Source organism: Pogona vitticeps, chromosome 4 (assembly GCF_051106095.1).
Source record: "Pogona vitticeps strain Pit_001003342236 chromosome 4, PviZW2.1, whole genome shotgun sequence".
NCBI lineage: Eukaryota > Metazoa > Chordata > Lepidosauria > Squamata > Agamidae > Pogona > Pogona vitticeps.
Window position 1 is genome coordinate 196,202,313 of NC_135786.1, and position 25,209 is coordinate 196,227,521.

At 43.2% G+C, this 25,209-nt stretch overlaps 2 protein-coding genes across 10 annotated transcripts in view; both read left to right on the forward strand.

Annotated features, from left to right (window-relative positions):
• Positions 1-11,011, forward strand: part of TGS1 (trimethylguanosine synthase 1) — a 30,509-nt gene extending 19,498 nt beyond the window's left edge. Inside the window, exon 14 of one of the 2 annotated variants that reach the window (XM_072998934.2) lies at positions 8,747-11,011. The gene's annotated coding sequence lies outside the window, so the exon portion shown is untranslated. Of the gene's footprint in view, positions 1-393; positions 5,630-8,746 lie in introns of those variants that run through there. The other variant, XM_072998933.2, reaches the window with a different exon arrangement.
• Positions 11,012-20,068: 9,057 nt separating this feature from the next.
• The window catches only part of LYN (LYN proto-oncogene, Src family tyrosine kinase), a 53,696-nt gene continuing 48,555 nt past the window's right edge, over positions 20,069-25,209 (forward strand). For 2 of the 8 annotated variants that reach the window (XM_072998939.2, XM_078393754.1), the window contains exon 1: positions 20,661-20,783. The gene's annotated coding sequence lies outside the window, so the exon portion shown is untranslated. Of the gene's footprint in view, positions 20,169-20,235; positions 20,316-20,660; positions 20,929-25,209 lie in introns of those variants that run through there. The other 6 variants (XM_020812953.3, XM_020812956.3, XM_072998938.2 and 3 more) reach the window with 5 other exon arrangements.

Genomic DNA, 25,209 nt, shown 5'->3' on the forward strand with positions numbered 1-25,209 from the left:
AATTGGTGAAAGCTTGAGCTTAGAGAAGATGAAATAGAGGCAGATGGTAACTACGGGAAGAGGACAGTCTAGGAAGGTTGTGTTTTAAATATCAAACAACATTAAGAGGTTTGTGGGACAAAACAAAGGGTAAGTTGATTAGACTTGAAAAGAACATGAAAATTGAGAAGATACTTGGATTGGTATTAAAGAGGGGAAGGCTTTTTGGGGTGCCAGAAAAGGGAAAGAAGGTGATGGAGAGTGAATCGTCAGAATGTCTGTGCATGAGACATTAATGTATTACATGAAGGCCATGATCCTGTTCATATAGTTGCACACTGGATGACATCATCACCCGGTGTGGTTGATACTTAATTAAATCTAAATCAAAGCTTCTCTTCCCTCCTGTTTCAGGTTCTTTGGGTCCCCAGGACTCTGTTTTGCCCTGGTATGAAGGAGTATATCTCCTCTGAGAGGACAGGGATCATGAACAACCCTCCTATGCCATCAGTCACTCAGTACAAAACTTAGAGTCAATGTCTAAAAACAAATGCAACATTTATTTTGAAGTATATACAACACCTGTCCACCAGAACAGTTAAGTGCTCTGCACAAATGCATTAGCTCTATTAGCAGGAGAAGCAGCTATAGTCCAAGGTGTAACACTGTCATGGCTTGTAAACTTCCCCCTTATCTTACTTGATTTCCTGTGCCAACTGGTACAGCCATTGGAACGGTTTCCCAGCACAGGCAATGATTCCCAGCACACAGTCAGTTCCTCCCAGTTTATCTGTCCCTGTTTCAGCATCTCACATAGTTTAACTTTGGCTCTGAAGTGCTCCTTCAGCTTAACCCAAATATACCCTACTAGAGGAGGGTTGTGCTTTGAAGCCACAAAACTTGCATATGGCTCAGCCCAACCCCCTATATGGCTTCCTTCTTCCTTCTTGCCAACAACCCTGTCTCTTCCTCCAGGTTCCTTGTATTCTCTACTTGGCAGGAACTTTCCTTAGCAGTCTTTTCCCCACTTCGCTTTCTGCTGTTCCAAATCTATCCCATCTCCTTGCTCCATTTGAACATATAGTCTTGGGTAGTGCCCAGGAGAAGAATTCCAGACTGTGTTCACTGTTCAGTTTTGGCAAGAACTCATGGAGGGCCAGTGGAATATGGAAGAAGACTCTCATTGAGTGCCTCCACTTCTCTGCTCATACCTGGGAAGCCTTTGAAAGCCTTAAGATGGAGGTCTAAGGGAGCCTTCAATAGTCAAATATCACTGCTGGCAATCTCAGTCCCAGCACCAGCAATCTGATGGTGATTTTTAAACATAATAACTTCCCCATCCCAAAGCTCCCAAAGGCATTTACAAAACAGAACCTTAGAGAACCCCGAAACCTGATCAGGGTGGGAGGAAGCTTGTGAGTATTTTTAATTAAATATTACTAGTGCCAGATGATTATGTCACCCACTTTGTATGTCATAACTACCCAAACAGGATTTTGGCCAATAAACATTGATATCATGCAACTTTGTTAACTGTAGACTCCAAGTTCTAGGTTCCCCTCCAAACCTCAATAGTAACTTTCCTGGGTTTAATAGTGTGTGTGTGTATGTGTGTGTGTGTGTGTGTGTGTGTGAGAGAGAGAGAGAGAGAGATGGGAAGCCTTGCCACTGCTTGGGCTCCATTAAGAAACTAGCTCCATTTGGCTCCTTTTCTTCTTGAGCTGTGCCTATTTCAGCTGGCTATTATAACAAATTTAAATTATCTTTATTGGTGCCTGGCTTGCTTATTTCTCCTATTTACTCTTTGTTTTGTTTTGTTTTGTTTCATGTTTCTGTTTTGTCTGAGATGCCTGTAGGGGTGAGACTGTCTTATATTTAGGAATCTTACATAAGTTGTTCTGAGATTCCTTTTTGGCTAAAGACTAGGGTGAAAATGCTTTAAATAAACAAATATCCATGCACGTAAGATACAATATGCGTATCAACTTTAAATAAAAGAAACTGCACAGTAGAGACCAGTTATTAAACAGTTTGGTGAGTCATGTATCTGACTTGTTTAGATAGATACAACAGGATATCCTGACACTGCTGCCCAGTTTTTATTTAGATTCTTCACTGTCCGCTTTGACAAGCATGTGTAGAAAACTGTTGCAGTAGCGGTAGCAAAAAAAGGAAAAGAAGAGAAAGAGAAAGCTATGTTTCAAATGCATTACGAAAACCCCACAATAATTTTAGCTCTGCCTGTGTATATTATTTTTATAGTGGAGATTGTTGCCCATTGTGGTTGGCGAGCAAAGACACGGCAACCAAATACCATGTAGAGCCACAAATTAAAATCAGACCTGTGAGAAAAACTGTTTATTGTTACGTGTCTGCCCATACACACAAAGGCAAGCATTCACGTTAGATGTTGCCTCACTCCTACCCTGTTCATTCACTGCACAGCTCAATTGATCAGAAAACACTTGGTCCCCAAAAAGGAGCTTGAAACATTTGTTTTTAAGGGAATTCATTATGTTACTCATTACCCTCAGCAGCTGGACTATTATTGTTACTTCAGTTATGTACACATTCATGCAGGTTATTAACAGGTTGGATTGCCATTACCAGCTGGTTCAAGAAATACTCTTTTTTCTCCACCAGTAATCAGTTCTCATGTTTTACCTTGCAAATGTTTACAAAAAGAAAAAATGAAACCAAAGAGGACTTCCTTTGCTGCTTAGGATGCATAAATTAATGGCATAAACCCTGAAAAAAATTAATCAAAATGGCTGTTAAATTTTGAAAGTGAGGGGTTGACTACATGTCATAATACTCCTGTTGTTTGTCAGGTTTAGTACACTTGGAATCAAATAAAAAAGCTCTAACTAAACATTGTCCAGCTAAGTGCATATATCTGTGAAGATTCTCAGTCATCCAGGTGAGGTTATCTGGAAACTGAGTCATGGCAACTGGACTTCTTTCTTATTAGGCTGAAATGTTTCACTACTCATCCAAGTACTGACTGAAGAACTGGCTGAAGAAGCTACTTAGATAAGTAGCAAAATGTTTCAGCCTACTAAGAAATTAGTCCGGTTGCCATGACTCATCTTCCAGATAGCTAAGTGCATATTTTTTTCAATCAGAAAGTGAGTTTTTAAAAATACCTATGTGTGCCTTGTGTATTTTGAATTAATTCTAGTTGTACTTTTAAAAAAAAAAACTCATTTTGGAGTAAACTGGGGTTTGGCAGGTTTTGGATGCCAAGTTCATGTCCCATTGCTTCTAATTTAGCACCGCATCACTTGAGTGCTGAAAACTGGAGGCAGCTATGTCTCTGATGATTTAGCTTCCTGTAATTCACCAGTCCCTTCATCTTCCAAATTATAATCAATGTACTACGTTTTCTGACCAGGAATTGAAAAATATATTGCAATACAGTGGTGCCTCGCTTAATGGCGATAATCCGTTCCAGGAAAATCGCTGTTAAGCGAAAAAATCATAAAGCGAAAATAAAAAGTCCATTGAAACGCATTGAAAACCTTTCAATGCGTTCCAATGGGCTTAAAACTCACCGTCCAGCGAAGATCCTCCATACGGCGGCCATTTTCGCTGCCTGTATAGCGAGGAATCCATCCCTAAACACAGCAGGGAGCCATTTTATTTACCCGACGGCCATTTTCAAACCGCGATCAGCTGTTAGAAAAACGTCGTTTTGCGAAGAATCAGTTCCCAAAGCAGGGAACCGATCATCGCAAAGCGAAATCCCCCTATTTAGACCATTGATTTGCGATCGCAAAAAGATCGTCGTAAAGCAGATTCGTCATAAGGCAGGGCAATCGTAAAGCAAGGCACCACTGTACATTATTGCTTACTGACTGTTTGTTCCCTCTTTGAAAATTGTGATTTGGGCACCAAGAGGTGCATGAGAAGATGTCATGCAACATGTCACATTGTGGAGCCCCATGCCATTCTCACACATAACTGCAGGTGGTGGTGGTTTCCTCCTAGAATGTCCTGTGGGGCATGTGCCCTCTGTGTATACCTTTCCTGCTTTACCTTGGAAACAGTTGCCTTCTCCCATTACACAGATGTCACAGCCACCCACTCTTTCTATGCTCCCTTTTTTCTCCATCCTTATTCCTTTTGAAAGTGGAAATACTGGATCCAATTTTGGCAGCTATTGGGTAAGCACTATGTCATTCAGGCATTTATTGATGTATTTATTGGGTAAGCACTATGTCATTCAGGCATTTATTGGGGAATTTATTTACTCACTAATTCAGAAGCACAGGATGATCTCTTATATTCTGTACAATCAGCTTACAGAGCATGTACTTTTAGTGGCTCTTTATATGCAGCTGCCCATTAGAAGAATATATGTCATGTGTGCTGGGATCTCTTATTGCTTGATTCTTGTTTCAGCAAAGAAAGAGGGAAAAGGAGGAGAAAGAACAAACTTTCTTAAAATATTTACATAATCCATATAAAGGGGTTTAAAAATTAGAAATTAATATGGACCCAAGAAGTCTTCTTTGAGAGATTCTTTAGAAGCTAACTTGTGCAAGCCAACAACAAGGTTATAGATTATTATGTATACATTTCCAAATATGTATGCCTTTTATAAATTGGCAAGCACTGTTACCTATCCATCCCATGCCCATGGTTCTTGATATCCTTAGGTTATTGCCCTCGCAAGATGATTGCCTCGCAGGACGATTAATCCACAAGACGATTGGTTTTTATGATCGCTGTGGCACTTCGCAAGATGATGATTTTTCCCCATTGGAACGCATTAAATAGATTTCAGTGCATTCCAATGGGGAATCGCGATTAGCAAGACAATGTTTTCTATGGATGATTTTTGCAAGACGATGTTTTTCCCATTGGAACGCATTAATTAGATTTCAATTCATTCCAGTGGGGAACCGCGTTTCGCAAGATGATGTTTTCACAACACAACGTTTTTCATGGAACAAATTAACATTGTCTTGCGAGGCACCACTGTATAATAAAAAAATGTATCTGCTAGAGGTGTAAGAAAGAGAAAGGGACGTATATGTATATTTTGGGGTTTTGTGAAATTAGAAGGAAAATTGAGTTTAGTTTTTAATGAATTTAAGAGGTAGTAGGAATTGATATTCAGTTGTCTCCTATGGTTGCCATATTGAACATTGCTAATGATAACTCGAGAGGGAAGAAAATAAGTTAGTTGCCACAATGGTAGCTATGGCAAGGTTAATACTTGCAAAGAATTGGAATAGTGACAATCAGATCAATATGGGGGGATGGTATAGAGAAATGTGGAATATGGCAATTAATGATAACTGAACTTGTGATAGTGAAAATTACAAGAGGTATGTTAACAAATAATGATTTTAGAGAAATCTATTTCTGGAACATGTTCTGATTAAAGGGAAGAAACAAAAGAAGAATCATGTATTTCTGGAGAAAAATGGGGTGGCAGGAATTGTGAAGTTAGAGGGATGGAACCTAGTCCTGAAGGGGAAAGTGGCACAGGGTGTAGGGAAAATGTAAAGAATGATAGTGTCCAAGAATAATGAATTTAAGGAGTGCATTGTTGTTTATGTTTGAATATTTATTGTTTTTTTTTCTTTTGTGTGTCTGTTACATAATTCTTAAAAATGAATAAAGTATGGCTGGAAATGTGCACACAGGCCACGGATTACCTTCCTGGACATCCAGTGCCACCAGCTTTTCAGCAAGGGCCTCCACAGAGTTTGTTTGCGTGGACTGTTCCAACTCCATTGTTTGTAAAACACCGTGATAACAAAATCAAAGTGAGGAGACACTTAATCTCCACAGGGCTGGATCCTCCAACAAGTTTTCCAGTTTATTTCATGTGCCAGAGTCAATGTTTTCCTGTGTACTTGGGTGTACTGGAAACATGACCGTGGGTTCCTTCCACGTGGTCATGTTCTACCTGCAACGTTGTACTGAGTGCTAGTACAAAAGTATGCACAATGCTTAACCCACTGAACTAAGCGGACAGGTTATATGGCAGTAACCCTAACTGCCATGGCTAGTTGGGACAATAGTGAGATGCACCTGGGTTCTTGTTTAGTTGTGATACGTGTACTACTGAGAGCTTAATGAAAGATAAGCCTACCCTTACTACTTTAATGCTACTTGCATCTCCTGCCCTGCAAAGCTGCCAAGCATCACCTGGAGATAGAGTCCACACAGACACCTGGAGGGGAAGACATGGTTTGTATTATTTTTAGCTGAGGGATGCACAACTAGATTTGTCCATTACATTACAAAAGTTGAGTATTTTTGTACCACCTCAGCTTCTTCCTTCAATCCTGAAGCATCCTCTAAGGCCAAGCAAGATGTTGACTCGTCCAACTCCCCATGTTCCTTCTCCTTTGCCTAAGCCTCTGCCTCTTGCTTCTCCTGCTCCTCTTCCTCCGATGATGGTTCCTTTTACAATAGTCACATGCCTGGGGTAATTTAGTTCACATGCAGGTGGTGCAAGATACGGTACAAAGGAGAACCACAGGTTTCTGAAATAATATGTTAGGGAAGGAACTGCCCAGCAGGGAGCATGATTGATTCACAAGCATAGCAGCCTTCCATCAAATGCTCAGGACAGATTTTACTTTGCCTTCCTGTAGCCTTGGCATAGGTGCAGCACCCCATCACCACCACAATGCTTCCTGCACAGTGATTTAATGGGTTCCCTGACACCTCTGTAGAGAAATGCCTGTGCCACACATGCATCACTATATACAAGGTGCTGCCTTGTGCACAACAAAAGTTGTGCCTCCAAGAGGCAGAGAATGTGGAATGAACCAGCCGAGGCAAGACTGCCTGTGCTGAGATACCGGATCTGAGAAGCAACAGCATAGCAGTATCACTCAGGACACTTTTGGAAGAGGAGCACAGATGACCTGGGAAGGAGGTATCATACACACACAAGTTATGTCAGGAGACAGTGTTTGCCACACTTGAAGAAGCAGGATAGTGATGTTGAGTGTATTGGAAATCTGATATTAAACATGACCAGCAGCACATTTTTATCTTATTTATTTCTTTATTTGGCTTTTCTATCACTCATCTAGATGAATCTACTCTGTGTGGTTTACAGTCCAAAAAAGTAATAAAATTAAAAACATCAATTAAAAAAAAAACAAGCAAATATAATCCAAGATGGAAAAACCAGGGGAAGAAATTAAGTAATGTCAGGAGGGAAGGCCTGCCTGAAGAGTTTATTTTTTAAAAATCCCAGCAAGGGAGCCAGACAGATCTCAGGGGTAAGGATGTTCCAAAGGCAAGGGGCCACCACCGAAAAGGCCTGGTTTCTAGTTTTTTCCTTCCGGACCTCTCTCAGAGTTAAGCCCCTCAGCTGCCCAGCCTGGCTAGAATGAGTGACATGGGGAGAACTAGGTGGAAAAAGGCACTCTGACAGGTATTGAAATCCTAAACCGTTTAGGGCTTTATATGTAATCATTAACACCTTGAAATCAATGCAGAATCTAATGGGTAACCAGTGTAAGGCGGCCAGAGTGGGGGAAATACCTTTTTTCACCCAAGTTGGTAATCTGCCCGCCATGTTCTGGACTATTTGAAGTTTCCACATCAATCTCAAGGGAAGCCCCACGTAGAGTGCATTACAGTAGTCTAATCTCGAGACTACGAGTGCATGGACAAGTGTGGTGAGCACCCCCAACATCAAGAGAGGAGCACAGCTGGGCAATCCACTCGATGTAAATGGGCGGGGATACCACAGACGTTACCTGGGATTCCAAGCGCTGGGTCAAGTTGGACCCCCAAGCTGTGGACCACACTCTTTGTGGTGAGAGTCGCTCCCCCAAAAGAGAGGGAGCTTCCCAAACCATTGATAGAAGGGGCGCCCACCCAAAGGACCTCCATCTTGTCCGGGTTCAGCCTTAGTCCATTCTCCTGCATACATTGCAGAATAGCCCCTAGGCAGCGCTCAAGGGACAGAACAGCATCCACTGCTGATGGGAAAAAAGGTGATGTAGAGCTGAGTGTCATCAGCATACAGATGACACGAGGCACCACACCCCCGGATAACGCCCTCCCCCCGGCGGCCTCATGTAGATATTAAGAGCCAGACCACTGATCCCCAACTCGGAGAGCCTCCCCAGGAGTATACCATGGTTGACGGTATCAAAGACGGTTGAGATGTTGAGGAGAACCAACAAGGACATTTTGCCCATCAGCCTCCCTCAATAGGTCATCCGGCAGGGTGACCAATGCCGTTTCTGTACCATGGCACAGCCTGATTGGAACGGATCCACAAATACAATTTGTGATAATGGAGGTGGTTTACCTAGGCAATATAATACAGTTTGCCTCCAAAATACCATGCAGCAGTGGTTCCTGACCTTGGGTAGCCCAGATGTCCTTGGACTGCAATTCCCAGAAGCTTTCACCACTAGCTGTGGTGCCTGGGGTTTCTTGAAGTTGCAGTCCAAGAACACCTGGGATACTCAAGTTTGAGAACTACTGCTATATGCCAATGTTTTCATTATACCAAAGAATTACAGATGGCAGTTCTCTGGTCTTGGCTTGCCAGCAAGGTTCCATAGCCTAATATAAACTTGCAAAAAACACCTGTGCTATGGGGTGGGGGCTTGGCTTAAAGGACACTGTCGTGTTAAATGCCTGTTTCAGGATTTTAAATTTGGATGTAACCTGACCCACATTTTTGGGATATCCTGAGAAAGCTGTTTTGGAATGAGCTGCAAGACAGGTCTTGTTCTTTGAGGAGTGTGACCATTATTTTCTTAAGATACAGGCTCTCCTCCACCAGCTGGAGCATGACCTGGATCTCATCATGTTGCCAGAACACTCCTCTGTGAATGTCCACCATTTCTGCACACCAGGCAGTTACAGAAACCTGACCAAAAAGTGAACAGCTATACGCCAATAGTGCCCACTGTACTTTGAACTCCATTAATCATTTTCAACAGATCCAGCTATTGTAGCAAACTGCAGATCCAAATTGTTCTCAAAACCCATGCACCTACCACAGTATTTCAGAAGAGCCAATGTCTTGTCCTCTCCTGATAGCAGTCCCAGGAATTTCTTCAATACAGGCCCAGGCATGATCTGAAAGTAATAGTTTATTGATTCTATTTTGTTTATTGACTGAGAAAACAAAATAGTGGGAGATGCTATGAAACTCTTGACACAATCTGTGCTCTGATATTTATTTATTTATTTATTTATTTATTTATTTATTTATTTATTTATTTATTTATTGGACTTATATACCGCCCCATAGCGCTACAAGCACTCTCCGGGTGGTTTACAATTTTTTAATTATACAGGCTACACATTGCCCCCCCCCCCCAGCAAGCTGGGTACTCATTTTACCAACCTCGGAAGGATCCTTCTCTCCCCGACCATCAACTCATACCTGTCGAAAGAGCAGCCATTCAAGACAGCCGTTACTGGGCCCTGTGTGTGTGGAACCAAAGACAAAAAGAGAGAGATTTTAATTTTTTTTGTGCTCTATTGTTTTAAATGTGTTTTAATACTGACCTTAGTTACCATTTTAATATACTTGTTTAATTCTTTTTTAAATATTTATATACTTACTGAGAGAAAGAGAGAGGGAGGGAGAGAGAGAGGGAGGGAGGGAGGGAGGGAGGGAGGGAGGAAGGAAGGAAGGAAGGAAGGAAGGTAGGTAGGTAGGTAGGTAGGTAGGTAGGTAGGTAGGTAGGTAGGTAGGTAGGTAGGTAGGTAGGTAGGTAGGTAGGTAGGTAGGTAGGTAGGTAGGTAGGTAGGTTCAGCCAGAAGCACCACATAATGCCATTAAAAATGACTGTATGCTGTAAACAAAACTCCAGGTCGACTGGCTGCTCTAGTGCTGAGTCACTTATGGCTAACATCATTGCAGGGGCAGGGAATCCCAAGCCATGGTTAAGATGACAGCCCTCCTTATTCAGAGAGTGGAGAAATCACCTCCCCATACAATAAAAGAAGATTTAAGCAGATTAAAACATTACAGGCATTAATAGATTGCTTCATAAAATGACCCGGTTGTAAATGTGTTGCTATCATACAATAATTAAAACATCTATCATTCCTTTGTACATATGAATTTTTAAAAAATCTACCATTCCCATGGGGGCTACAACACAGTAATTAAATAAGCCCATGAACTTGAAATCAAATATTTATTGAGAACACGCAAAGTCATTGGTTACATTGTCAAACAACAGCATTGGACTGAACATAGTAGTTAGGTTACAGAAAGCAATCAGTACTCTATGGCTTCTAGCATACAACATACTGTACATATAAATGGTGAGTAGTAATTATGTAATACATATTTAATATTTTTGTCGTACATCACCCAGAATACTGATTGGCTAGATGAGTGTTATATAAATTGAATAAACCAACTAACCAACCAACCAGTGTAACAAATGGAAAAGTAGAGAAAAGTGAGAAGGGCAGGGTGGCCAGCCCCCCTGTCAGTGCACCATTCCTGCTAGTAACCACAAGGAGCAATGAGTCCATGCATATGACTATGGACGTGGGAATTCAAACGGTAACATTTGGAGCTCCTGCCAAAAGTGAAGGGGGGGGACCTAGGAGCTGAATGGGAAAGAAAGAGCATAAGGGGGAGGAGACAGTCCAAGAAAAGGGGATGTGACGGACAGGTCAGTAACCACTCCTGTCCATCACAATGGAACCCTGATTTAGCAACCAATTGAACAGGAGGGGCGGAACCAAGGAAATATAAGAGGAGAATGGAGATCAGTTAAAGATCAATTAGAGTTAAGGACTTCAGTTAGGGACTTCAGTTAGGGATATCAATTGGATAGAAGCAGTTTAGGTAATTAGGACCAGAAATGTGTTAAAGAAGAGTAATAGAGAGAGAGAGAATAAGATAAGAAATGAATAAATACCTTGATTAAAATGATTCTTCATAAGCAAATATAAACGCTATCAAAGCACAGTTTATTGAATGTATAAAATAAGACCATCCATGATTCACTTTATATGATTTACTGATAAACACATAAATAAACATTGTTATATTGGATAACTGTGATTTAAGAGTCATTTTTGATAGAGTGAGAAATAAATCCTCTGGTGGCAGTGAAAAGGGTTGAAAAGTAAATGTCATACCCGAAAGTGAACCTGGGTTGTGTGGAAGAACAAACAGGGGGACTGGGTGTGTGTGACACGGGATAAAAAGAGAGAAGGAAAAAGAAAAGGGACAGTCGACAACAAATGAGGGATGAGGGAGACAGAGATAGGGAAGCCAAAAGGAAACAAGGGCAGCATGAGGGGGGAGCTTTCTTTCATGAGAGGCTTATTAAAAGCTTTTTCATTAAAAGCTCTTTAGTTTACTCAGTGAGTTGGCTTCAAATATTTGCTTTTGCTTCCTGTAACAGTAATCCTTCATTGTGATTTTATTACACTACATTGTCTAATCAACAGTAGTGGTCATTTATTTATTTCCTTATAATGGAATTTCACCTCAGGTAACCATTTCAAGAATGCTCAATTATTGGTAGCAACAAACCAAACAAAAATAAGTGCACTTCCTTATTCCGTGAGAGATGATTTAAGCAGATTAAAACATGGCGAGCTTTATAAAATAACCTGATTGTAAATACATTGCTGTCATACACTAATTATAACATCTACCATTCCCATGGGGGTAGCCCCATTTAATTATTTTAACACAGTAATTAAATAAGCCTATAAACTAGAAATAAAACCTTGGATACATTATAAGCATGTGCCAGCTTCAGGTCCATAATGTCTCAGCATTACTTTGGTCCTTCCAATCTATAACATAGGGGACAATAGAGGCATGCACAGGGCTGATCTCAGAATACTGAGCTCAGTACGATCCATTCCCAGACTAATGGGAGCCACTGTGGTGAAGTGGACTGTGAGTTGGACTAGGACTCAGAAGACCTGGGTTCAAATCCGAACTTGGACATGAAAACTCATTAGGAGGTGGCAATGGTAAAATACACCTTGAACATCTCACAAATCTTTGAAGATCCTAGTAGGTTGCCATAAATTGGAAGAAATATGGTGGTGCATAGTCTAGCCCGCCACATTTTCTGGCAGAATTTCGCCATGGGTTCAGAGAAGGGCTTGCCACAATCCTGTTCACTGAAGCCAGGGGTCTGAGAATCTGAGACTTCTTGCTTACTGAAGCAAGTGTTCTGCCACACTTTTCTGTGGCCCTGTTGTTGCTTATACATGCTTGAACAGAAACACCAGCACTTCTGTCTCCCAGGAAAGATTCAAGGATTGGCTCCATTTCCTGTATCTGCTCTGACTGCTAAACATTTGTCATTTCTAGCAACAAAGCCACATATAGTTTTCTGTGGGCAGTAACAGGTATCAGCTATAGATTACTAGTGCTGAAAGCATTTCATTGCATTGGAGGTGAAATAGCCAGGCCATTTATGCCTGAACAATCAGACTTCAAAGGAATCCTGTGCATAGTTCCTGGAGAACAATTACAAAACAAGGTAAGCTAGTTGGTAAATTACTTAAGGTGAACACATTTCTTCCTGTGGTACTTTCATTCATTCATTCATTCATTCATTCGTTCGTTCATTCATTTGTTTGTTCGTTCATTCATTCATTTGTTCATTCATTCATTCATATACCACATTTCTTCTTATATAGGGGACTCAAGGTGGTTTAAACTTAAAAACAAGCATATAAAATGTAACTGCTGGAATTCTGTTGCATAGCTATGAAAGCATAATGCAAAGCTGCCAAAGCTTTGAGTAGAGAAAATTACAGCAACACACAAATAATACTCATGAAGCACTTCTGCAGGCATGTTGCACAACATTCTCAACCTGAACAGAATTTCAGTCAAAAAGTAAATAATCTGCAAAAAGATTAACCAAACAAGATTTAAAACCTACCAAAACATTACTAAAGCATAGATAAATACTAAAATACAACAATGTGAAGTATATGAAAAATAATTTAATAATTCTTGCAGAGATTTTTGGACTACAGTACAGATCATCTTATGCCTAGCATGGCCAATGGCTTTTGAATTCTGGAAGCTGAAATCCTAAAATTAGTACTTTCCGTCTCTGAATTCTTGTTTAACCAAACTTAGTCCTGAGGCTTTCTAAAACTGAAAAGCCATTGTTTTTCCAGTGCTGAAACTATGCCAAACCTTTTTATTCCACAAAAGAAACAATGTTGTCAGCTGGCCAAAATAAGTAGATGGTTTGTAATTGTGGACTTAGCAGGTCATATAGATATTTTTTTTATTTGTCAAATAGAATTAGTTCACAGGAACAAAACAATAAATATGATTCTTGTTCAAAACTACATTTAAATTATGTGTGAATGCAAGCATCTCACAGACAGGTCATCTGATTCTTTACTATATTTTCTTCTTCTTTCCACATACCGTATTTTTCGCTCCATAAGACGCACCTCTCCATAAGATGCACCTCATTTTTAGGGGAGAAAAACAAGAAAAAAATATTCTGGGAATTTCGGCCCCCTGGGCCCGTGTGGGTGGAGAAGGGGGGAGCCTCGGAAGGGTCCAAGAGTGTCTTCCAGGACCCTTCGGAGGCTTCCCCAGCGGGGACGAAATTGCCAGCTTCCAGGACCCTTTGGAGGCTTTCCAAGCCTCAGAAGGGTCCTGGAGGGTTGTGATTTTACCCCTGCTGGCCCCACGGGGGGTGGGGGGAGCCCCCGAAGGCTCATGAAAGGCACTCTTGGACCTTTTGGAGGCTCCCCTGCCCCCCCCACGGGGCCAGCGGGGGTGAAATCACCAGCTTGCAGGACTCTTCTGAGGCTTTACAAGCCTCAGAAGAGTCCTGGAAGGTCACGATTTTGCCCCCGTTGGCCCCGCAGGGGCATGGAGGGAGCCTCCAAAGGGACCTGGAAGGCACCCTTGGACCCTTTAGGGGCTCCCTCTGCCCCCCCGCGGGGCCAGTAGTGGTGAAATCACCAGCTTCCAGGACCCTTCTGAGGCTTTCCAAGCCTCAGAAGGGTCCTGGAAGGTCATGATTTCGCCCCGGCTGGCCCCACGGGGGTGGGTCAGTGGGTGGAGCCTCAAAAGGGTCCCGGAAGGCACTCTCGGACCCTTCCGAGGCTCCCCCCAACATCCCCCCACTGGGCCCTGGGGAGCGCTGTTTTACAGTATTCGCTCCATAAGATGCAGATACCTCCCCCCCACACTTTTTTTTGGGGGGGAAGTGTGTCTTATAGAGCAAAAAATATAGCAATTCTTGTTTTATATTGCTCGGAATGTAAGCTGCCCAGAGTAGATTCGTTTGAATCTAGATGGGCAGGGTAAAAGTCAAACAAGCAAACAAAGTATGGGTAGGCTGTGTCAATGAGAGTCAAGCTGAAGAAACAGAATATTAGAGTGTCTAATGTAACATTTTTCAAAATATTTTTTCCTATAAATTCTCTTTTTCCTAGTCTTGTTTATTCCCATTTGATGTATATTCATAACATTCTTTTAACTCTCATATACTGGCAAGCATTAGAACATTACATTCTAAATTGAATTTGTTATGTGCTGTCAAGTTTCTTCTGACTTATACCAATCCTAACAGGGTTTTCAAGGTATATTAACTGCTTTACTATTGCCATCTCCCCAGTGAGCTTCCATGGATGAATGAAGATTTGAACTCAGATTTCCTTAGTCTTAGCCCCACACATTATCTACTTTATTACACCGGCTTCTTGAAATCTGATACTACAAAAATGCAGTAATACACCAAAATCCAAAGAAAAATAGTTTTATTGGTGGTTACACATTAACTTGATTTGACAATGCATCAAATAGGTAGTAGAACCCTTCCTTGCATACTTCAGGTTTTAAAAAGGGAGGTGAACATCAGATGTGGAGCCCCAGTTCCAACTGTTCCCATTCATTGTTACAGTGGTTGCCACACCAAACCGGGAAGAAAAAGTTCATATCTCAGCTAGCATGAAGCCTGTTGGGAATGCAATATGGGGGTGTGGGGGAGAGAAGATTCAGACTTATTTGCTTGTATAGACTACCATTCCAAGTGTATGAGAATGCAATCCTGTCAGTCTATCACATAATGTATATTGGAAAACTTTTCCTCAGTTTCCTGGGGCCTTTTGCTTTTGCTTTGCTTTGGTTTTTTTTCCCCATGGGATGATGTATCACAGCAACCTTTTATTGACCTATATTAGGCTACAACTTAACTTACTGTACCTTGATTCACAGTCTATTTTACACTTCTGTTTTGGGTCACACAAAGACTGGAATTGTTTCAATGCTAGTGTCCACACTAGGAGTTTGAGCCATGTTTGAAATTTTGAATATGCAAAATAAAGGACTGCCTTTATGAATCAGACCAACTTCAGTTTTGCACATGTGATCTAGCATTCCCTACAGCATTGTGAAATCAATGAGCCTGAGATGCTCACAAATGACAGAGCCCTTCATTGCTTGTACTCAGTCTCTGATAATATGACATATACTGTCTCTAAAAAACTGAGACCTTGCTGTCAATTAGCATGCCTAAGAAGTGTTTCCTGCAGAGGCCTAAGCAATCAAAACTTATCAAGTATAACAAGATTGGTACCATGTTTTAATTAGGTGTAGTATGAAGTAGTTTCTTATGGTCCTGGAATTACTGCAACTCATCCTTTATTTACAAAATGGTTAGCAATATGAGATAATTCTAAATGCAAGATTTCTGTGGGAAGAAGATATGTCGATTCATCCTCAGAAATGGTTTCCTTCTATAAGTTTAACAATTCCAGTTTTACAATCTTAATTATGTTTCCCTTCCTTATACGATAAACCTCTGCTTGCTCTGTTTTACCACAGCTAGGGGGTAAAAACAGAAATGTCCAGGGTCACACAATGATCACAGTGGACTGTTTTACAGCAGTCAAAGTAACTTAGAACTGCAATCCATACTTATCTATAGAATGGGGACTACAGAATTCATTTGGCCCTTATTGTAAAACAGATCTGTATACATATGCAACCAGACCAAAAAATGTGCATTTCCAGGTGAAATATGTATAATAGAAAGAAGGAATTTTCAGATAAAGAATGCAGGTCACATTAAAGTTGTGATATTTTAGCTGATGTAAAAAGTCATGGAGAACATCATAAATAAGGCATGAGTGGACACAGAAAGAAAATGCAAAGCTGTTCCATAGCACATTGTGTAAAAATTGCAATAATAGAAACATAGAATAATGGAAGTTGAGCCCAACCCCCAGCTTAATGCAGGAATCCAAATCAAAGTATATCTGACAGATGAATGTCTAATTTTCTCTTGAATGCCTCCAGGGTTGGAGTGTTCCTTACTTCCCAAGTGTAACTGGTGTCTCTGTTGTACTGCTCTAACATTTTATCTAATACTCAGCTGAAATCTGGCTTCCTGTAACTTGAGCCCATTATTAGATGTCCTGCTCTTCTGGATGATTGAGAACAGATCCTGCCCCTCCTCTGTATGACAGTCTTTCAGGTATTCTTGAAGGCTTTCATGGTCGGGATCCGATGGCTTTTGTAGGTTTTTCAGCTCAATTCAGACTCTACAGGCAAATGGCTATTCCAAGAATGAAATCACAAGAGCCATCAAACCAAGAAAACATCACCAAACTGAAGAGGAAAAACAGCCACCCACAAATAAAGTATTTCTGCCATACATCAAAGGGGTCACAGACCGCATGGGGAAACTTTTGAAAAAACCCAACCTTCAAACCCAACCTTCAAACGACACCCATCAATCACAGTGACAATCTCTCCCCTTTATGACAACCATATACCCACAACAAAAAAGACGCTGATGACCATAATCACCCAATCTCCTGAAAAAGACAAAAGCTGATCCCTGTTAGAAACACTCAACTATCCCACACAACTGCACCAGAGCACAAAGTTCTGACTCCTCTCCTGTGAAGATGCTGGCCACAGAGACTGGTGATACGTTAGGAAGAACAAACAGCCCAAAAAACCTACAACCATCAGTCTTTCAGGTGTTTGAAGAGTGCTGTCATATCTCACCTTAGTATTCTCTTCTCATGCCTAATTTTGTTGTTGTTTAGTCATTAAGTCGTGTCCGACTCTTCATGACCCTATTGGTCAACTTCATGTTGGTAGCTTCGATGACACTGTTCAACCATCTCATCCTCTGTCATCCCCTTCTCCTCTTGCCTTCACACTTTCCCGACATCAGGGTCTTTTCCAGGGAGTCTTCTCTTCTCATAAGATGGCCAAAGTACTGGAGTCTCAGCTTCAGGATCTGTGCTTCCAGTGAGCACTCAGGGTTGATTTCCTTCAGAATGGATGAGTTTGTTCTCTTTGCAGCCCAGGGGACTCTAAAGAGCCTTCTCCAGCACCACAATTCAAAAGCATCAATTCTTCAGCGGTCAGCCTTCTTTATGGTCCAGCTCTCACTTCCATACATTGCTACTGGAAAAACCATAGCTTTGACTATGTGGACCTTTGTTGGCAAGGTGCTCCAGACGCTGCTGGATGAAACGGATTTTCTGGATCCATTTCAATCGGGTTTCAGGCCGGGTTTTGGTACAGAGACTGCCTTGGTCGCCCTGTATGATGACCTTTGCCGGGAGAGAGACAGGGGGAGTGTGACCCTGTTGATACTCCTGGACCTCTCAGCGGCTTTCGACACCATCGACCATGGTGTCCTTCTGGATAGGCTGGCTGGGTTAGGAGTTGGGGGCACTGTTTTACGGTGGTTCCGCTCCTTCCTAGCTGACCGTATCCAGAGGGTGGTGCTGGGGGACAGTTGCTCTGCCCCATGGCATTTATGTCATGGGGTTCCTCAGGGCTCGATACTGTCCCCCATGCTGTTTAACATCTACATGAAACCACTGGGAGAGGTCATCAGGAAGTTTGGGCTGAGGAGTCAGCAATATGCTGACGACACTCAGCTCTACCTCTCGTTTTCCACCAATCCAGCTGAGGCGGTTTCTGTGCTGAACTCGTGTCTGGACCTGATAATGGACTGGATGAGGGTTAATAAATTGAAACTCAATCCAGACAAGACAGAAGTGCTGTTAGTGGGTGCTTCGCCGGACAGGTTGGAGGGCCACTTCCCTGTCCTGAATGGGGTTACACTCCCCCTAAGGGACAGGGTCCGCAGCCTGGGGGTGCTCCTGGATCCCAGTCTAACTTTGGAAGCTCAGGTGGACTCGGTGGCCAGGGGTGCCTTCCTTCAGCTGCGGAAATTATACCAGCTACGCCCCTACCTGGACGAGAGGAGTCTCATGACAGTTACACATGCACTGGTAACATCTCGTATTGATTATTGCAATGCGCTCTACGTGGGGCTGCCTTTGAAGATGGTCCGGCGACTGCAACTGGTTCAGAATCGAGCTGCGCGGCTGGTGAGTGGTGGGGCCGCCAGAGAGCACATCAAGCCGATTCTGTATAATTTACACTGGTTACCAGTTGCTGTCTGGGCCCAATTCAAAGTGCTTGTTTTGACATATAAAGCCCTAAACGGCTTGGGCCCTGGATACTTGAAGGACCGCCTCCTTCCATATGAGCCTACCCAGCTGTTAAGATCTAGCCAGGGGGCCCTTTTGAAAGAGCCATCCCTCAAGGAGGTAAGAGGGATGGCTTGTAGACAAAGGGCCTTCTCGGCAGCTGCCCCCAGACTATGGAACGCCCTCCCAACTGAAATTTGCCTGGCGCCGACACTGATGATATTTCGGCGCCAGGTCAAAACCTTCCTGTTCCAGAAGGCTTTTAATTGAAATAACATTAACTGTGGGTCTTAAATGATGGCAATTTTAATTGTATTTTAATTGTATTTTAATATTTTATTTTATTGCATTGAATTTTAATTGTTGTAAGCCACCCAGAGACCTTTGGGTAGAGTGGGCGGCATATAAATTAAATAAATAAATAAATAATAAAATAAAGGTGATGTCTCTGCTTTTTAAGATGCTGTTTAGGTTTGTCATCACTTTCCTCACAAGAAGCAGGTGTCTTTTAATTTCGTGGCTGCTGTCACCATCTGCAGTGATCATGGAGCCCAAGAAAGTAAAATCTGTCACTGCCTCCCTATCTTCCCCTTCTATTTGCCAGGAGGTGATTGGACCAGTGGCCATGATCTTAGGTTTTGTTTTTTGTTTTTCTGATGTTTAGCTTCAGACCATTTTTTGCACTCTCTTCTTTCACTCTCATTAAGAGGTTCTTTAATTCCAAACATCCCAGTTATTTCTGTCTTTCCTCACAGGGCTTGGTTTTCAGTCCCCTGATCATCCTTGTTGCCTTTCTCTGAACTTGTTCCATTTTCTTGGCATCCTTCTTAAAGTGTAGGGTCCTGGTATGTACTCAGAGTGAAGCCTAATCAGCTGAATAGAGAGGAACTAGTACTTAATGGGAATTGGAAACTATACTTCTGTTAATGCAGCCTAAAATAGTATTTCCATTTTTGTAGCCACATTGTACTGTTGGCTTGTATCCAGCTTCTGATATACAACGATTGAAAGAACCTTCCCGCTTGAAGAATTACAGAGCCAAGCATCCCCCATGTTGTAACTATATGTTTGCCCCACACCCATGGGCAACCTTGCACTTATTTCTGTTAACTTTCGTTCTGTTGTTTTCAGCCCAGTGCTCAATACTACTAAGACATTTTTGAATGGTGTTTCTGCTTTCCAGAGCATTATCTATAATATCCAATTCTGTGTCACCCACAAATTTGATAAAAGATTCTCCACGCTCCCTCATCCAAGTCATTAACAAAAATGTTGAGGAGCACAGGGCCCAGGGCTGAGGCTTGTGGTACCCCACTTGTTACTATCTCCCAATTTGAGCAGGAGCTTTGCTGCTGGCAATTTTAATTTTTTCTTTTTCTTTTTTTAAAAAGTCCTATTTTAAAAATAAACTTCTGCTTCCTCCATTGCATAGATAGGGATAAAAAGCTGACATAGTGAGACCTGGCCGAGGGGACAAAGCAACCACAATCAAACACACTTAGTCCACTGATATAACTAAGATTGCAGCTCCGGAGTTACACTTATCTGGGAGTAAGTCCTTCAGACGCCTTATTTCTAGAAAACACGTGCGGGACTGGCGTCAGCGAACTCCTGACGCTGATAATGACAGAAAATTGGACTCCAGAGTTGCGTTCACCAGGAAGAGCTGCTAAATTACCCTCGATTCCTGGATTACCTATCCGAGAACAATTATTCCTCTCATTTGCGGAACAAGGAAGGTTTGTTACGTGTCCTCACATTGGAACCGATTTCTAGCAACCCCCGTGGCTAAGCTGGGCGGGGCGGGGCAGTCATGAGTCCAAGCCTCCCGAAACCTGCTCCGTCCCTCAATCCACCACACCACACCGGGCATCCATGCAAGGAAGGTAGACGGCTATTAATCTTGGACTGACCTCCTCGTTAATCACTGCCGCCGCCCAAGTCCCCTCCCCACCGCCTCGTCCGTGTTGGGGCCGTTCTTCCCGATCGCGAGCTGTCGTCGTCCCCCCCCCCTCAGGAGGACGCCCCCAGCCGGCCTCCCCTCGGAGATGGCGCGGGGAAACGGAGGGGGGGCGGGTATCTCCCTCCGCGCCCCTGTGACTCGCGCCGCCTCCCTCCCGGCTCGGCCGTCGGAGGGACCCACCCGGCCTTCCCGAAGTAGTGCTATGCAAATTCCCCACGACCAGGAAGTAAGCGGCCAGCTCTCGGGCCCCCTGCGGCCGCCGGCGGTGGAAAGTCGCCTCAAGTTCCTCTCTCGCAGGAGGGCGACGCTGGCCGGTGGGAGCATGAGCCGCTGCGGCGCTTCTCCTCCTCCTCCGACGTGCTTTCAGTTCCTCTCTCGCTGAGGCGAAAAGGTGTCGCTTCGCGCGCCGCGCCGGGCTGGGTGTGGGTCGGTCTCGCTGGCTCTCAATCCCCGCAGCCTTTTTTTGGGGGGGGGGGAGGGGCTGAAACGACCGAGTGGACTTGGGTGGCCGAGGTCGCACTGCCCCGCTCCGGCACGTAAGTCTCCTCCGTTCCTCTCCCAACCCCCGCCCTCTCCCTTTCCCCTCGGGGACGCGGCTGTCCGGACGGCGCCGGCTGGGGTGAAAGTCCTTGCGCGTGGGCTTCCCGCGCGCGCAGAGCTGGGGGCGGGGGCGGGGGGGCGCTCGGGTTGAGCCGCGCGTGGCGGAGCCCCTTGTCCGTGGAGGACGGGGAAGCTCGCCCGCGACCGGCGGCGCCGTCGGATGCCTGCCACGGGTCTCGAAGGAGCTGGGGAAACACTGGAAGCCGGCGAAGCGGGTCTCTTTCCCCCGTCGCCGAGCACCTGCGCGCCTTCTTCCTTTAAACAGACAGACATTTTGTGGCTGTGAATAGTGCTGCACTCTTATAGCGACGTGAGCAGAACTAGCTTTGCCGCCTTCTCTGGGAAAGAAAGGCTTCATCAAAGAGGTTCCCAATTCAGAGAAGGAAGTGGGGGCACCGGCTTGTTTCTAGACACGTAATCAGAGCCTCCGTGTCTTGAGGATGCGTGGGGCAGTGGGCTACAGTGGTTAGAGGTTGGCGTTCCGGTCAGCTGGGAAATGTCCTGGGTGGCTTCGGGTGAGCCTTTCCTCCTGCCTCCAGCCCTGTTTCAAGGAGTTTTTGTGTACCCGAAGTATCTTGTGCAGTTCAGTTACAACTGTGAGAAAGGAGCAGTGGACCTTTCTGATTGAGAAGGCTGGATATTTGTTATCCACCCCACCCCACCCCCAAACCTGATAACGTTTCCTTCCTCTGCATCCCTCTCTCCCCTTTTTAAATTAAAACCTTTAAAGTATAACATGAACCATATGGAGAGCTTTTTTAAGAAAGGGAAGTGGGATACAAAATGGACCGTGCGTCTGACCTCTAGAGGAACTTTTATTTGAAAACTAGATAAAAGGCATGTTATGGTACATTAGTTAAAAGGAAGTCAGTGTTATTTTTCGCAGTGGTTCGCTTTTCCTTTAGCCTGGTGGGGGAAGGGAGTTTATCTAATTCACACTCTCATGTGGTGTTGATGAATTTTTAAGGGCATCTGACCTATTGTTTTAATGGCTTTGTAAAGATCACTCACATTTTCCAGTCTTCCTGTTAAGATCGGAATGCTTTCCCAGTGCTGATGAGTCTACATAATAAAAGAGAGCCTTGTGATATTGACACAGTATTATTGTTACAGGCTATCATGTCACTTCCAGCCTGTGGCAACCCTTTAAGTAGATGTCCAAGTAGTTGTTTACCTTTGCTCCCCAAGTAAGTTCCCATGGCCAAGTGGGAATTTGTACTCTGGGCTCCCTAGTTCTAGTGCAAGACTCCACCCATACATGGGATGCTGCCATCTGTCCTCACAACGTGCTTTGTAGTGACTCTATCTGAAACCTAAATGATACCTGTGAAGACTTTCTGTTGACAGTGTGTGTTACACTTACTTCAGTAAATCTCTTCTAACAAGTAACTAAAACAATTAAAAATAAAGCTTGTAATAGCTGGTTGTTGTTGTTGAGTGAATTGTCATATCCTCCTACTTAGTCTTAGGACATTATTCTAATTAGGCTGAGAGAAAGTAACTGGCCCAAGGCTACCCAGAGAGTTTCATGGCTGACTGAGGACTAGAACACGGACCTTTGAAATTCTAGCTCAATACTCTCACTACAGGCTCTCAATTTGTTTTCTGTTAGCTTATATTTTTTTGACAGCAGGGATCCTGCCACCTAACTTTGTGGGGAAAAAATGAAAGTTAACTGTTACTCTGCAAGAAATGTTAAACCAAGTAGATACAAAGTTGTCATGCTGAAGCACGCCTTTGGAACTGCAACAGAAGGTGTCTATCTCAGGACTAGATTAGACGGAAAGCTCTTTAATCTCTCTAAATTGAGAGTGAAGACCAAAGTCCAGCTGAAATGCATGTGGGACTTCCTCTTCACCGATGATGCAGCCATTGTTTCCCACTCTGCTGAAGACCTCCAACAACTCATGAATCGTTTTAGCAAGGCCTGTCGAGATTTTGGATTAACAATCAGCCTGAAGAAAACACAAGTCATGGGCCAGGGCGTGGACTCACCTCTCTCTATTACCATGTCCATGCAAGAATTGGAGGATGTTCATGACTTTGGGTACCTTGGCTCAACATTCTCTGATACTCTCTCCCTAGATGTTGAGCTGGATAAATGCATTGGCAAAGCAGCTACCATGTTCTCTAGATTCACAAAGAGAGGATGTCTCAATAAGAAGCTGATGACATATACCAAGACCCAGGTCTATAGAGCCTGTGTCCTGAGTACACTCCTATACTGCAGTGAGTCCTGGACCCTTTGTGCAGGGCAGGAGAGGAAGCTGAACACCTTCCATATGTGTTGCCTCTGATGCATTTTTGGTATCACCTGGCAGGACAAAGTTCCAAATAAAGTAGTCCTAGAACGAGCTGGAATTTTTAGCATGTATACATAACTGAAACAGCGCCATCTACATTGGCTTGGGCATGTTGTGAGAATGGCTGATGGACAGATTCCAAAAGATCTCCTGTGTGGAGAATTGGTGCAGGGAAATTGCCCCAGAGGGAGACCACAGCTGTGATACAAGGATATCTGCAAGCGGGATTTGAAGGCCTTAGGAATGGACCTCAACATATGGGAAACCTTGACATCTGACCATTCAGCCTGGAGGCAGGCGGTGCATCACGGCCTCTCCCAATTTGAAGAGACTCTTGTCCAGCAGTCTGAGGCAAAGAGGCAGTCCCGAAATCAGCAAAATCAGGGAACTGGACAGGGGACAGATTGTATTTGTCTTTAGTGTGGAAGGAATTGTCACTCTCAAATTGACCTTGTCAGCCACACTAGATGCTGTTCCAAGTCCTCCATACAGAGCATGTTACCATAGTCTCTCGAGACTGAAGAATGCCTTAGAACAAAGTTAGGTAAACATGGATTTTTTGTTTTTAATTTTCAAATAATTTTTTTCTAAAACCTAAACAGTATGAAAAAAAATTAAAAGTAAATTTTAAAAAATGAAGAAATGTTTCCCCTTTTTTTGGAGGGGCACTCAAAAGGGAACCAACATGTTTGGAACAGATGACTTTGGAGAACAAAGACATCAATTAGTGTTTCATATACCTTTAGTCCACTGCTTCCTAGGAGCAAAAATAGGAAACTTCTGAGTTTCCATCATTCTTCACCACCTGCTGTGCTGGCTAGAGAGGTGTATTCCAGCATCATCAGGAGGATCACTCATTACACACCTCTGCCCAGGAGTGGCTTACCCAGGAAGTGTAGTGAGTTTCCGGGCAAACAGTGTTCAGGTCTATCCATACCTGCTTAGGTTCAACAGTGCTATATCCTTAGGTATTCTGAGATCATTGTGTGACAGTTATTTGTTTGTCTAACTAGGAGTGATGCTAGTACACTATTTGGAAAGCATATTTAGTTGCACAGTGGCTCCTGCCACTCATCGCTATGATTTCTGTTCCACACAAAAAAGGTGGTGGAGACCATGCTTTTTCTCTTTCCAGAAGCCTTATTACTATAGTCATTACTCACTGATGCTGCTGTTATGGCTTTCGTTCCTGCCACCTTCTGCAAGCTTGAGGTCTCTGTTAATGTCTTTTATCCAATGTACTGTGGAAAAAAATATATAATTTTCTTTATTTTAAAAAACCCTCCTTGGGTGCAACTAGCATATATTCCTTGAATATGGTACTTGGGGTAAGATATGAGCAACACACTGACAGTACTATGCAGGACCTGTCTCTTAAGGCTTAAATAGTAACCTTCTCCTTTTTGAGTGGGTGTGATTTCCTTAGAGATCCAGACAGAAACTGACTTGGAGAAGTGGGTCGCCCTTTAACTTAGCTCATGGACACATTAATGTAACCTTTATATTTCTTAACTTCCGCACCAAGCAAACGCAAGTGATGTGCTCTACTCCTTGCTTCCCTGAAGAGAGAGAGAGAGAGAGAGAATCTCTCCTTACCCAAAATTAAGTCTGATAAGTGCAACAAGACTTCCTTTCCCTGAGGATCATTTGGACTTGATTGGCAAAGTTATATAACTGTCCCTAGGACTCTGCTGCAGGTCTGTTGTTTGTGCAGTTAACACTGGCTGTTGGAATATTTCCTTTCCATTCTTCCCATCACTAGCAATGTGCTGTATAAGGAATCAAGTGGCAAATGGGACTGCCACTATATAATAGCTTGGGGAACAGTAAGATGGGGGAGATTTGTGGGAAGATGGGGAGATAAAGCAAGCTTGCACATGTGTATATGTGTGTGTTCTGACACAGAAGGCAGAA